Source organism: Heterocephalus glaber, unplaced genomic scaffold, assembly GCF_053883595.1.
Source record: "Heterocephalus glaber isolate CG9 unplaced genomic scaffold, H.glaber_assembly_v1.0 deba00001577, whole genome shotgun sequence".
NCBI lineage: Eukaryota > Metazoa > Chordata > Mammalia > Rodentia > Bathyergidae > Heterocephalus > Heterocephalus glaber.
Window position 1 is genome coordinate 20,054,463 of NW_028258358.1, and position 14,728 is coordinate 20,069,190.

The 14,728-nt window shown below is 33.8% G+C and overlaps 1 pseudogene; it reads right to left on the bottom strand.

The window, feature by feature from the left end:
- Positions 1-3,124: 3,124 nt before the first annotated feature.
- LOC101712776 (vesicle transport through interaction with t-SNAREs homolog 1B pseudogene) lies at positions 3,125-14,334 on the bottom strand (annotated as a pseudogene).
- Positions 14,335-14,728: the final 394 nt, after the last annotated feature.

The following is a 14,728-nucleotide window of genomic DNA, read 5'->3' on the forward strand; positions in this document are numbered from 1 at the left end:
TCTGACATGCTTTAAAAGTAAAAAATAAATAAATGATTTATTTTAATTCAAATCTTGACAGAGATTTGAAAAAAAATTACTTGAGAATACACATAAATGGATTGTGCTAATCCATATTTGGTTAACTTTACAACTAAGGTAAGAAGAAGAACCAAAGGTAATTTGTAAAGAGGTGGCTGTATTATCCTTTTAGTAAATAATTTAAGAAATCAATACACACTGTTCTAAGAAGAAGTTCTACACTGCTGTTTTTATAATTCTCTTTTTTACTTTCTTGGACACTAATTATGGATGTAGATTAGTAGGAATCAGGGATCCGGAGTGGTGGGAGAGGGGCACAAGCACAGGGGAAAGGAAAGTAAAAAGAAACAAGATGTGATATGAACATATCCCAATTCCCCTTGAAGAAACTATCTATTATGTATCACAAACATAATAAATTATTTTTCAAAAATTTGCCACATTGTTTCCTTATATTCTCTATGTTTCTTTCCTTGTGTGACTGTATAAAATAATTACAAAGAAATTTCATCTCATATCTATATTGATTGGAATATTATAGTATCATTACTGTTGTTATGATAAATTTAAAATAAATGAATTTATCATTGGAATTTAAAATATCAACAATTTAGGCAATTTTCTCTCTGCTTTTATCTTTGCAAATACCTGTGTGGCTTCTCTGACTTTATAAATGGAATCTGCTCTTCCCACATTTGTCAATGTGAACATCTATGGAGATCATCAAGGATGAAATTTCCAACCAAAGATTGAACACTTCTGAAATTTTATACATTTAATATAAAATATGCATTTCAGAATTAGTGTTCAGCAGTATATACATTTATCAATGCAATATACAAATTTTATGTGATTAAGTGGTTTATCTGATATTTATCAAGTCTAATAAAATAAGACTTTAACAGCTGTCTCATAATTTTAAAAAAAATCTTCCATTTTATTTGGGCAAAAATCCCAGAAAATACACTAGCCAATTCCTAATATTTGAAAGTGGATGAGAGATTTGTTCTTTTCTACCAACATCAAATAGAACAAACTGAGACCTAATGGATCACAAAAAGACACTCATGCAAGACACTACATTTGAGTTTCTACACAGAATGGAAGAAAAATATATTAGATCTCAGAGAGAATGGACTTCCCTTAATGAAGCGGAAGATGAAGACCGGTGAGGCAGGAGAAGAACAAATGGGGTGTGTGGAGGAGGGAACAGGGCCATAGGGATTATTGGAAGAGCACAGAGCACGCCAAAGCCAGTTCCTGTAGGCACTGCTATTTTCATCTCTATTTTCTTTACAGCTATAAAAACAATTGATCTTTTATTTTCTTATGAGAACAATAGCTATATAGTTCCAATACAGTCTCCAAAATTGTTAGAATATGGTGAAATAGACAGCCTTTGAGTCAAACTAGTCCTAAATAAAAACAAATGCTATATAGTTGTTCAATAGCTTCCTTAAATCCTGATTATATTATAATTTGGGTTTAATAAATATTAATTGTATCAATTGGTTATATTTTGATGATTTGGGAGGATTTTTTAATATTGCATACTGAAGTAGAAATGGGAATTAATTCATAGAATAGAATTTAATAGATACTAACAGATAAATTATATTTCTGTGCAAAAAGACTTGCTTTCTTTGGAGTTCTTTGAATTGTTTGATTAAAAAATTTCTCAAGCTTTTGTTCTGAGAGGTAAGGTATTGTCACTTAGTGACTCTTTGTAACTTCTTAATTTAAGTGCTAATTTAAATGACTCCATTGTCCTACTACACTGGGGAGGGGGTAATAAATGAGTCACCTTGTATCAAAATATGAAGAAGTATCCTCTTTGATATTATTAGCCTCTGCATTGTGTTAGGGAAACTGATTCTATGTGCTAGAGCAAAATCCATGGCTCATAAACTCAACGGAGGTGAGTGAGTTATGATAGTCTTGGAAATACATTAATGAAATTCTGCAAACATCAGTATGGTACATTAGTCTTCATCACATTTGGCTTTATTAAATACACAGATAGATGGGAACCTGTCATGTATACCAATTGTTTTGCTTTTTCAAAATGACCTAAGGAAATATAAAAGCACTGTGGCTTTTTAAAAAGCTTTTTCAACACCACATGTAAATGATATCATTTCATAGTTTGGTGATTTAAAAAAAATGAGACAGCTTAGGATATTGTCATCATGATGATTTAATATTCATTAAGGACCCATAACATCTCGGACACCATAGGGGGAAAAAAAAGAAAAAGGACACTGCAAATCAAAGTATCTGTCCTGGAATTATGTTTGTTTGTTTTTCTCTAAAGAGAAAATTGCATGGAGAAATGCAATATTCACTTCAGAGTACATGACTTGAAAGCCAGGGTTTTCTACCAGAATCAAGGTGGCTTCTAACATCAGGAAGAACTAAGTTGAACGGTCATTTCAAGGCAAAATGTATATTAAACTGAGAGTTACATTAATTAATAATAAAAATTGAAATGGTGAACTCCAGGAAGGAAATTTTGCTTTATTACCTAAATATATGAATAAACAGTTTTTAATGTTATTGAATCCAAATTAAAAACAAAATATATATCAGGATTTTGCTTTATTTTATTTCTACTTTTTGGCAGGATGTAACAGATTATAAATGGAGTTTATATTGTGGAACTACCTTCCTTGCTGGAGTAAAGACTTGTGTGTATGTGATGCCTACTGGATACATTGCTCTCGGGCTCATTTTCTGAGGTGTCAATGTGATGTCATTCAAAGCAGGAAAGCTTTCTGGCAATCAAGGTTGCAAAAGTGTTGAGTCTTTCATAAATAGCCAAAATTTTGCAGATACTCAGTAACTAGGTGCTAAATATAGAAATGGTGCTTCATATGTATTGGTTGTCAAATGATGCAGCTTCAGAATTTGAGTCTCTAGTTTTCTAGAAAATTTTATGAGCGAGTTAATATCTAATAATTAAATTTTTTTAAGAAATCGGAAACACTTATTACCTTAGTATATCATACTGGTCTTGTTCTTCCTTCACGTTTACGTGGTTTTCTGTCTGCACACCCTCTTCCCACATTTTGGTACACAGTGCATCCTTGACCCGTCAGCCCACAGCAGCAACAAGCTTGTTCCACATCTTCCCTAACACCATTCATCCACAGGGTCAAGGTTCCGGTCCACAAAGCCCTTCCTAGAGGAAGTGCAATGCTTGCCAAAGAGCTTGTAATAAACCAGGCCTCCCAGGATGACGAGCTCCAGTAAGATGACGATGGAAAGCAGCAGCTTGTTGGTCGTCACTTTTCTGGACATTGACCAGAGAAACTTAGACTTTTGCTCGTTTTCACTTGTGTTTACCAGTCTGTTCGTGGTGCGTTCCAGCTGGTCTCACTGCTCCCCCAGCCCTTCTAAGATTTCCCAGCCAATCTGGTCCGTCTCTGTGTCAGTCCAATGAGACTAAGCAGTACTCTGGGTGGCCCGGTTGAGGCTTACAGTGCCTTGCAGAAGCAGTGGCCTCTGAGACTGGAGCCCATTCATATGCTCATTCTCCATTGCACATGTACTGTGCTTCAAGTCTCCTCGGCCCCCAAGTATGGCTGTCAAAGGGCTTCTCACCTCCGATGAAGTTTGGCAAGGTCCTTCCCATAGCTTTGCAGCTTAGACACCATGGGGTTATGGAAAGTCAGGGGTGCATACTGTAGTTGTTCCTCCAACTCTTGCCAGCATTTTATTTGTTTCTGCTGCTTTTCATCAAAATCTCTGATCAACTTCTTCTTCTCCTCGGACCCTGCAGTCCCCAGCAGCTGCTCGGGCACCCCCGTAGACCTTCATGGAGCCCGCAGAAGATCTCAAAATCCTCCGAGGAGGCCGCAGAGGTGGCCACAGCGCAGCCGCTGAGACTCTTGGAGCTGGGCCCCGTCCTCGGCCAGTGGTCAGCAGCCTAGCTCTGAAGCCATCACAGCGACTGCCACACGGACTCCTCCCCCTAAACTATTTTTTATTTTCCAAGACTCCTTTTCTATTTGAAAATATGCATTTTCAGAAAAAAATAACTGCTAGGAATAATGGCAATTAATAAATATTTGATGATGTACCAATCTTGGGCTACTTACCTAACCTTGTGCAAATCTAATACTACCGTACAAGATGTTGGGAATTAGGAGTACCCATGCGAAATGTATTCTGTAAATTACAGTGACTGTTTGTCTGGTCATAGTGCCTATGTAGGGTAAGGCTTTGACAAACCAAGGACTACATGAGATTGCACAAAATATGTTAATGATAAAATATAACAATCAATTTTTACACTCTTGGCCCAAGGCATATTCATATAAAATGTTGAGTTCCATCATGCTCAACTCTCTTAAAGCCTAAACCCAGACAGCTGATGAAACAGAAAATCAAATGTGTGGTCTGAATCAGTGAATTTCTGAATTATAAGATATGGTGACTGTAGCTTTTTTGGTATCTTTGTATGAAATTTGGAGAATTGGAAATAAGGATGAGCAGAAATACTGGAGAAAATTTCGATTAAGCTAAAAACAGAAATTGGTCACTAACAGAAGCAGACTGCTCTTTTCTGTTCAGTGAAGGTGTTGCCTCTTTAAGAATTCTGTAATTATTGTTCCTTAATCATGTTAAGAATGTTTGTTCTCATCATTTCTCTCTTTCTCTCCCTCTCCTTCTCTCAACAAGAATAGGAAAAATTAGATTTACCTCTTTAACAAAGCAGCAATTGTATCTATGTAATGCTTTTTCAACTCTTTTGAAGGAATCTTTTTTCCTCCCCCTGCCCCAAACAATCCACTCTTCTACTTATTCTATGAATTTTCCTGTTATAGATAATTTATACAAATGGAATCATACAGTATTTGTCTTTCTATGACTAGATTATTTCACTTACAATGTCTCTATAGGTTCATCCATGTTGTCATATATTAAAGAATTTCTATCATTTTATCGATTTTTAAACACAATGTACTCCACGATAAGTATCACTCTGTATTTCCTTATCCATTCAGGTGCCCATAGCCATTTAGGTTGTTTCCATATCTTGGCTATTGTGAATAATACTGAAGTGTATAGTGGAGTGCTAATGGTCCTTGAGATCACAAATTCAGTTTTTTATAAATATCCAGAAATGAGATTGCTGGTTTATACAGTAGTTCTATTTTTGAATTTCGAAGAGCCTCCATGCTGTTTTCTACAATGGCCAGATCATTTTGCATTTTCACCAATAGTGCGTAACCATTCCAATTTCTCCACATCCCCACCAGTATTTGTTTGGTTTGGTTGTTTGTTTTTGTTTTTAAGCAGTCATCTTTATAGAAAGTGTTTCAACTCCTCCCTAAATCAACATCTATTATACATTAAGTTGGAGTTGCATCACATTAAGTGGGGCAAATGGTAAAATCAAATTTGTGATGAAAAGTCTTATAAACCAAAGACCACACCAACTTCTCTGTAATATCTCCAATGAAAATTTGGATATCTATATAAAATTTGTTACTATGATGCTAGACATGGGAATGAGAAACATAAGTTTCTGTATGTTTAATTCATAAATATGGGTTGAATTAACAAGTATGTTTAATTTGATGTGTTACCCCAAATGCTGTAGTAGTAAATTTCTCAGTAATCACTAACAGTTACCTGGCTAAATTGGGTTCCACATTAGATAATGTTGAGATGTCAGAAATCCCTTGATATGATATAGCAGAACTGTGCCAAGTCAGCTGAAGATAAAAATATTGGAGTGGATTCATACTGCTTGCTGTGCTCAGCTAGCATTTAACCTGCTGCTGGTTGAGGCAAGGAATTAACCATTTTGACAGGCATTGAGAAAATTTTTAGGAAGACAAGAACAGGCATCATTTAAAAATAATCTTTTGGCTGAGTTCTAGAGATCAATAATGGGGATGTTAAATGCAGTCAGCCAAATGTGTTGCCTAATTTCACTGGGAAAGATAGGATGATGGTGTGACAGAATTCTAGCATGGGTAATATACTGTGAGAGGTAACCTTCACAGTTACTAGATTTTGTCTATATTCAAAATAAAATAATCTGCAAGATTAAGTAGTAATAACTACTTAAGCATGGTTTCCTGAAGCAAATATAATTGGGTATAAATTGTATAATTATACAATTAGAATTATATAATTTAAGGAAAATACTCTGTATGACTGGTTAATACCACCGGATTTCAATAATAAAGTTATCTACACCAACTCAGTTTCTACTTTAAATCCATTCAGACTTCATGAATCTTTTGTGAGAATTATCCCATAAAATTCTAAACATCAGTATAAGTCACCATTCTAACTTTCCCTGAATGACCAATGCTTATATAGTACAGAGAGATAATGCCAATTTTTCATATATACTTTTATAAATTTTCTGTAATATTTTCACTAATAGAACTTGGAATGGCACTGCTGTCATGGTGGCAGTTTATGGTTTTCAAAATAAAAGTATGATTGCCCATGTACGTATTACAGGGCTTACTGAGTCTTAAAACAAACTGGTTATTTTCTTCAGTAAGGAGTTGGAGTAAATATATTTCAGAAACTGAAAGAATCACCATATTGCCTTCCTGTCTGAAGGAGTTAAATATATCAAGGGAGACTCAAGTAACATAAACAACATCTTAAATGCCCCTCCAATTCTAAAACCCCAAAGCATGGTGACATGCTTTAGAGGCACTTCTGAAGATATATTTTATAAAGAAATCTGAAAAATGTGTACATTTCTTTATTTCTATCATGTACCATCTAACATTTCTACTTTCAAAGGAAGAAGGCATTTAGGATTTGGAGAAGAAATCAGAAGACAAGTGAAAGTTTGGTAAACAGGGATACACAATTGCCATCCTTGTTTCGTGTGTGTTATCATCATGGGGATGTTAGTCTGGCCCTGGTACCTCAGGAATAGCTATTCATAGGTGAACACTTTTTCTTTTCTCCATCCTAAGGAGTAGAGAATACTGCAAGCAGATTATCTTTTTCTGGTGAGAATGATAGTTTACAGTCACAATCTTGCCTAGAATTATATCAATTTCTAAACCTATACTATAATATATATCATTACATGATCTCAAAAAATATGATTTTTTTATCAGCTATCTTGATAACCTGCCATTAGTTTATGGGGGAAAATAGTAAGTAATATGTGTAACAGAGGAATACTGATTGATCTCATATAAATACAGGCATCATTCATGGTGTTTTTCAAGTACTTAGAATCCAAATCATGTGAGTTTAAAGTCATCACCCTATTGTCAGTGTATCTGATGCAAGTGGTGGATAACAAAAGTAAAGTTGTGCAAAGCCCTGAAGACTAAATGAATTCTACCCTGCAACATTAGAGACTGGACAGAAGAAAATCTGTATTGTTCAGATGCCCAGTTCCTGAAAACACAGGAGCCACTGATATACTGCATGTCTAACAATGCTATCTGAGGTATTGTGAGGGTCTGTTTGTGTTATGCATATGTTGTTCAAATTTTATTTTAGTGAAATAGGGAAATAATTGCAAATACATCAGCAAAATCTTTGTGTATTTTGTAAAATAAACTAAAACCAAAATTTCACTTTTCAGGGCTTCGTAAGCATTCTATTTTTCTTAGAGGACTATGATGGTGTTTTGTGTCCACTGGCAGTTTTAAATAATCTTTTATTTACTTTTTCTCAGCACATAGTTACCCTAATGAAATGCAAATTTGAGGAAATATTTAAATGAGGAACATTGATTTCATGTAATTTTAATATCAGACAGAATGCTTCTTCAAAGAAACTTGAATGATAATACCAATGGATGGATTCAGGACCATCAACAGGGTAAAGTTAAAAAATTTTGTAAAGGCCATATTTTCCATTGCTGTAATTGACATCAGCTCCATTTCTTTTCAGTTTTTCTGATTGTGAAAATGAAAGTTGACTGTTATTCATTTACATTGCATCTAAGATATAATGATCTATTTTATTTGCTTTGATTTTCCTAGATTCTAGTAGATCAATCATTTTCATTGTCTCATTCATCTATTCATTATGGAAACTACATATATTTTAACTCTTAAGTATTATTCCTTGTGTTTTTCCATTCTGAAATTCTGTAAAACCACTAATATTAGATAATCCATGTTTTCCAGCAATATGCCCTGTTAATGTTGGCCTAAAAAAGCAGGCTTTACAAGTTTTCACAATATTAAAACTTTTCACTAGTACATTTCTTATTGACTTAAATTATGGAATTCTTCTGGGCACTCAGAAGTATAATTTCATGTTGGGTTATCTAAGCATGAATACAAGTTAAAATTAAGAATTTTATACAGGGAAGATTTTGCTCTTCCCTCGTTTTTATCTAAGCATTTACTTTAGAAAACTTGAAACTTTAAATACTTTTCTTCCTTTGAAAAGTTGACAGGCTTTTCAGCTTTATGACCTCAGAAGGTCACAAAGAGTCATCTCCTTGGATAAAACCATAAAGGACAAGGACGAAGGGACTCTAATCTTCCAGTTTTTGTGGGACAGTAGAAGTCCAATTTTGGTGGGCTATTTGTTTCAAGTTATAAAATGATCTCTTGTGTGTATATAGATTTAAAAAGTTGTTTTTCCTTTGGATAAATCCGCTTACACAGATGATTACTCCAATTGCTAACTCCATGTTTGTTTGTGACAAATGGTGTTGTCAAATTGTCTTCCTTAAGGATAAATTTTTATCTTGAGAACATAATTGTAATGGGTTGTGTATCCTTGACTGTATAAAAGTATGAAATTTATTTCTGCCTTTGAAATCTTAGTGAATCTATTGTGATACACATCACATTCTAACTTAATTCTTATTTAATAGCAAGCATTTTGCTTCTCCCCTATCTTTATGGATCGAATATTTAGATAGAGAAAATGTGTGTTTTTAATTATATTTCACCAAAAGCTCTTAGTTTATGCTTATTAAATGCATTATAACCATTTATAATTCCATAAGATTTCTCATTTGTTCTTTATAATTCTGATAAGAAATATCTAGCATTTGCACTCAATTTACTTCAAAACACTGTTAATCTCAAGATTTAATATGGTGTACTAACAAATCCTTTGAACTCTAAGCATCTTAGCCAGATATCGAATCATGTGTTATATTTTTATATCTCATATCCATAAACTGCTCACCAAGTTTTACATTCTGTATTTCCTTTGCACACTACAGTAAAATCTATTCCCGTCTATAGTAACTTGTTTCCTAAAGTATAAATTGGGCAAGATTTGAAAATCCCTAAATAAGCAGGAATCTCTATCCTAGTATAGTATATACTTCTCAACTTGGACTTTTCAGCTAAAGATGGATAAAGAAAGTTTGAGGGTAGTCTTAAAGAAAATGAATATTATCTTGTGAAAGACATGCTAAATACATGAATTAGATGGTCTTGGCTAGTATCACGTGACTGCTTCTATCTTTCCTATCTTTTAGAAAAACTCAGTAAAATAGAAGCAATTATGTTTTCAATGCATATACTTATATTTTTTTCTAGGTCTCAGATACTTTTCTCCTATCAGACCTGTATTATATAACAGACTATTAATTATTGCACATTTTATATTCATTAAAGAGCACTGTCAAAATCTTGGGGCAGATTTTTCAGCATTATCAATCATGTGGCTACCAGATGATGCCATGGAAGTGTTCTAGTGTAAAATCATTCATTGCACTGGCAAATAAGTTCTCTGAGCCTATTATAACATGTTTTCAATATGCTATAGTGTCAACAGCATCTATCTTACTCTATAGCAATTGCCTTCCTTGTTTTACCATATTAATTCGACATTTCATTAATCCTTCATGGTTTCCTCTCCTTGAGTATTTTATCCCAATTAAGAATAAAATTACATTATTATTATGATATGATCATTTCTAGAAGCTGTTATCATTTGAAATACTGCTCTCAGTGGGTTCATTACTGTCCTAAGTAGGTAGACAATCCAATTCTAGAATCCCATCTTTAAGGGATTTCATTTTACTTGCTGAAACAAGATCTTCTAGCAGTTTTCTGAGCTTTATTTCCTAGAAAATAAAACAATACAGAATGAGCTAAATGTCAGTGCTTTATTGTAAGATTGTAATCCTAAATGAGTAATAAGGAGAAAATGTAGATATGATACAGGAAAGACAGGAAGAAGAAATGCATGATGAAGCAATCTCCTTTTGGCTATTACTCCATGATGAGCCCTGAGAGGCAGCCTTCTGCCTAGCAGATGCATCTCTATATGGTTGTACAGACTGGAATGAGAAAAGGGCAGAGAATGTATATGAGTAGTAGCTATTCATGCCAGAACAATTTCTTTTCCTGAGGTGGCCAAGCCCCATAACTACTTTTTTTACCTTGACCAGCTGCTTTTGCAACACTGCCTGCAGCATTCCTGTGCAAGAATGTGATTTCTGGAGTGACTGCCTTCTAGGCCAGCTAAGCCAAACATTAAGTGTGTGTGCAGAGGTGAAAGGTAACTTCCAGGAAGGAGGTAGTATAAAGACAGAATGATAGAAATCTATCATTTCAATGAATACATAAGCTAAAATTTTTATAGGATCATGAAAAATATTGGATTTCAATTTTACACCACACAAAAAGTCTTTTCTAGGCTTTTTTAAAAGTCAAAATTTACAATATGTACAAAAAACATTTTGAAAAACTTCAGTTTAATAATTTGGTAGAGAAAGTTATTACTTTCACAAAAAGTAGGAAGTTCAGACGGGTAATAAAAACACAAAAAATAAAACTTTAACTGCCTTAAATTTATAGACATTTGTTGACCAAAGGAAGCCATAAAATGTGTGAAAAGAAAGCCACAAAATGGAAAAGATATGTGGAGCACATGTAGGTTGCAAAGAAAATAGAAAAACACTGTATATGAAGCTGTGAAGAAAAAATGAAAAAAAAAACATAGGTAAGTAGTAAAAATCGGAGACTGTTATTTGAAGTAAAAACAGTATCATGGTGGAATAAGTCTGGCTTGGACATCAAATGTGAGCATGCTGAGATATGTTGTGGAATATAAAACATGTTGGTTTGGGGATGCTAACTAATAGCAATTTATATACTATATGATTTAACACAACAATTTGGGAAAAGTAGGAGTTCTTCAAAAATACAAAACATTATAAAGAATATGAAGCACAAATCCTGTTGAAATAGGAATAGCAAAAATTATTCCTAATGTTAGAGAACTTGCAAACACACCTACATCAAAACAGTTTAAGTGATGGGAAAATTGTACCCTAATTTTGTAAAATGGAGAAAATACAAAGATGGCTCATATTATTTCTAGTTCTTCTGAAGGCACTTTGTATTCTACTCAGCCCTATAAGATATTTATTAGATAGTTAAGAAAGAAAGAAATCCACTGAAATTACCTGTACTTATAAACAATAGGAAAAGAGTTTAATTCCAGTTTAAAATGATTATAATGAAATTACAAAGGTCCTGGGTAAGCAAAATGATTCACAGAAATAAATTGGATTTGTTTTCAAGAGTGATAATCAAATAATAATCTTAGTACTATAAGAGACAGTTTAAACTCTCAACAAATCCATAAATTGCACAGGAAGTTATTTAATGTACATTAACATCAAGTTGTTAAATCATTTCCAAACATTATAAATGAAGGTCAGACTAAATGGGGATATTCTGCATAATGTTGAATGGTGAATGCTGAATGGTGCACTCAATATTATAAAGATGTTGATAAATTTCAAAATAATATATAAAAGCATTTAATATAAATTTTCTTGTGTATATGAATCATCATGAAAGCAGGACAAGGTGAAGAATTTAAAAGAAATCTGAATATATAAAAACATTTTAATAGGATAAATCTCTCAGAGGAAATGTATAGACTATTCAGATCTCTCTTTCGATAGATAGATAGATAGATAGATAGATAGTTAGATTTACCCTCAGATAAATATATGGGAAACCAGTCATTAAGTAGGAAGGAAGTTGGATCATTCCATGAAGTAGATTAAAATGAGATGTCTGTAGCATCAAGTTGATTTCAGTTTCATTTGCTTTAAATGTAATATATACAAGATATGTACAGGAAAGAACATTTTCAAAATGAAATGTCTAAAGCGTAGGACATAGTATGAAGAGCTGACATATTTGATCATATATATACCATAAGCAAGCTTTACTAAAACTTACACAGAAACTGTAAATATACAGGAGGTGAGAATTTAATATAAAATATAAAATTGCAAACCCTAAAAAAAATGAAGCACGAAAAACAACAGAAAAATGAAGAAAACATAGATTAAAAGAGAATAAAATTCAAATGAATTATACTTGAGAATGATAGCTGATCTGTAAATAAAAATAAACCACTACATTATATCAACAAGATATTCAAACAAAATGTTACATAAAACTTTTGGTGGAAATAGAGACAACTCCTCATTGCTAGTAGAAATGAGCTTAATGAAGTATTTATGGACAGTAATCTATCCTCAATTATAATACTTATTGTGAAGGTGGATGTGGTGACACACTCCTGTAATCCCAACAGTCAGGAGGTTGAGGCAGGAAGATCCCTATGAGTTCGATGCCAGCTTGAGCTACATAGTGAGACCTTGTCTTAAAAAAAAGTATATATATATATATGTGTATATATATATATAAATAATATATATATATATGTGTGTGTGTATTTATGTATTTACTGTGATTCAGAAATCCTTTCTTGTGTATATAGCCCCCCCCCCAAATCTCATATACTCATAAAAGATGAAATGTTCTGGAATTCATATCAGAATTCTTGTGATAATGATATTTGGAGGATATTTAAGTATTTATTTTTGAAGAAAGATAAATAGTGGGTATAGCCTCTAAATATCTAATCTAGCATTTAGAGGAAATAAATTAGTGGAAATGCACTTCTTATATATAAACAGATTTAAAAAAACCCATAATATTGCTAAATCTTGTATGTATTTCAGTTACTTATTTCCTAAATAAATGATAGATAAAATTCTAGAATGTATACCAAAAATATTAGATTATCTGTAAGATGATACAGATAGAGTGAGAAAGGGAAGAAATCTACAATGCATGAATGGAGTAATAAATGTAAAGCTAAAGCAAAAGAAATGACAATGGATGAAGTAGGAGTACAATATAAAGAATATGTTATCTGAATTTCATTTTTAAGCCCACTGACTACATATGAGGTAGAGATGAAAAAGAAAACATCACAGTACAATTGGTGAAGGAAAGTACCATAACCAATCACAAGTGAATGAGAGTCTTAGTCCTTTTCTAGGCACTGGGACACAGAACCTGACAACCACAACCTAAAGGAGGAGAGATTTACTTTTGCTCCCAATTTCAGAAGTTTCAGTCTATGTTCAACAGGCTCAAATGCAGAAAACAACATGGTCCTAGGCCCTGGGTGGAAGAAAGCTTCTTACATGATAGTGAGCAGGAAGCAAAAGAGAAGGGAGGAGCTAGAAAAGGAGAAACACCCTGTTAAGTTGCCCACCCCCCAGTGACCCACCTCTTTCAACCAGACCACACATACCAACAACACATTTAGCTAAGAAAAATACACTTAATAAATACAGTGCCCGGATGATCCAATCACCTTCCAAAGGCCCCACCTCCAAGTGCATGAGAATTGAGGGGTCATACTTGATCTAAACCATAACAGTAACTTTGTCCATTTTCTCCAGCTAGGACAAAATAACCATAGAGTTATTCATAAAGGAAGTTTGTCACTCATAGTTTTAGAGGTCAGGAAGCCCAAGCTAGAGTAGCTGCAGCTGGTAAAACTTCTTTCTGAATCATAACTGTGTAGCATCTCATGGAAGAGAAAGAGGGAGAGGGTCTGCTCAGGATCTTCCTCTTCTTCCTATTCAGCCATTCCCCTCACCATGAAAGCTCCATTCTCATGAGCTTATCTAACACTAACTCCCTCCTGAAAGCTCTGTCTCCAAATCTAATGACATGTTCAAGGTGAGTTACAGAATTCATGAAAGAAAGAGGTTATTTTTACTTGCAGTTTTAAAAATTAAAAGTCCAAGATCAGGCTGGGCAGCACTGGCCCAACCTTTGGGAAGACTTCGTGGCCGATGGCATCATGTTGTGCCAGATGTATATGCAGAAGGAAGCACTGCATGTCAAACCAGGAAGTAAAAAGAACTGGGTTGTCCATCAAGGAGCTACAGAGAGCTACACTAATTCCTTTGGAGGGCAGGCTTTGAATGATATAAGCACCTTCCACTGTGGCCCACATTTTAACACTTCTTTCAGCTCCCATATTACTACGCTGAAGACCCATTTTCCAACACATGGACTGTTCAAGGACAAACCACATCTAAACCATAACAACAATCTACATATTGAATGGAGCATTAAACTTCTAATGCATGAATTTTGAGGCACACCTCCAAATTGGAACAGTGAAAAAGTTGAGTCTAGCACACAACCAGTAATGGCATATATGTTTACTATGCAATTTAGCATACCCAGAGAGGCATGTATCACAGCATTTGGTAAGTATCAGACATGGATTCATTCAATTTTCTACTTCCAATCAGACATTTTCAAAAAGTCATAATTTTTGTCTTTATTAGGTCTGAAGATTAACTTTAAAAAGCATATATAATACTTAAAAAGATGCAGAAAAACAAAATACAATCTTCTCTAATATATTTTGTTTGAATGATTTAAAT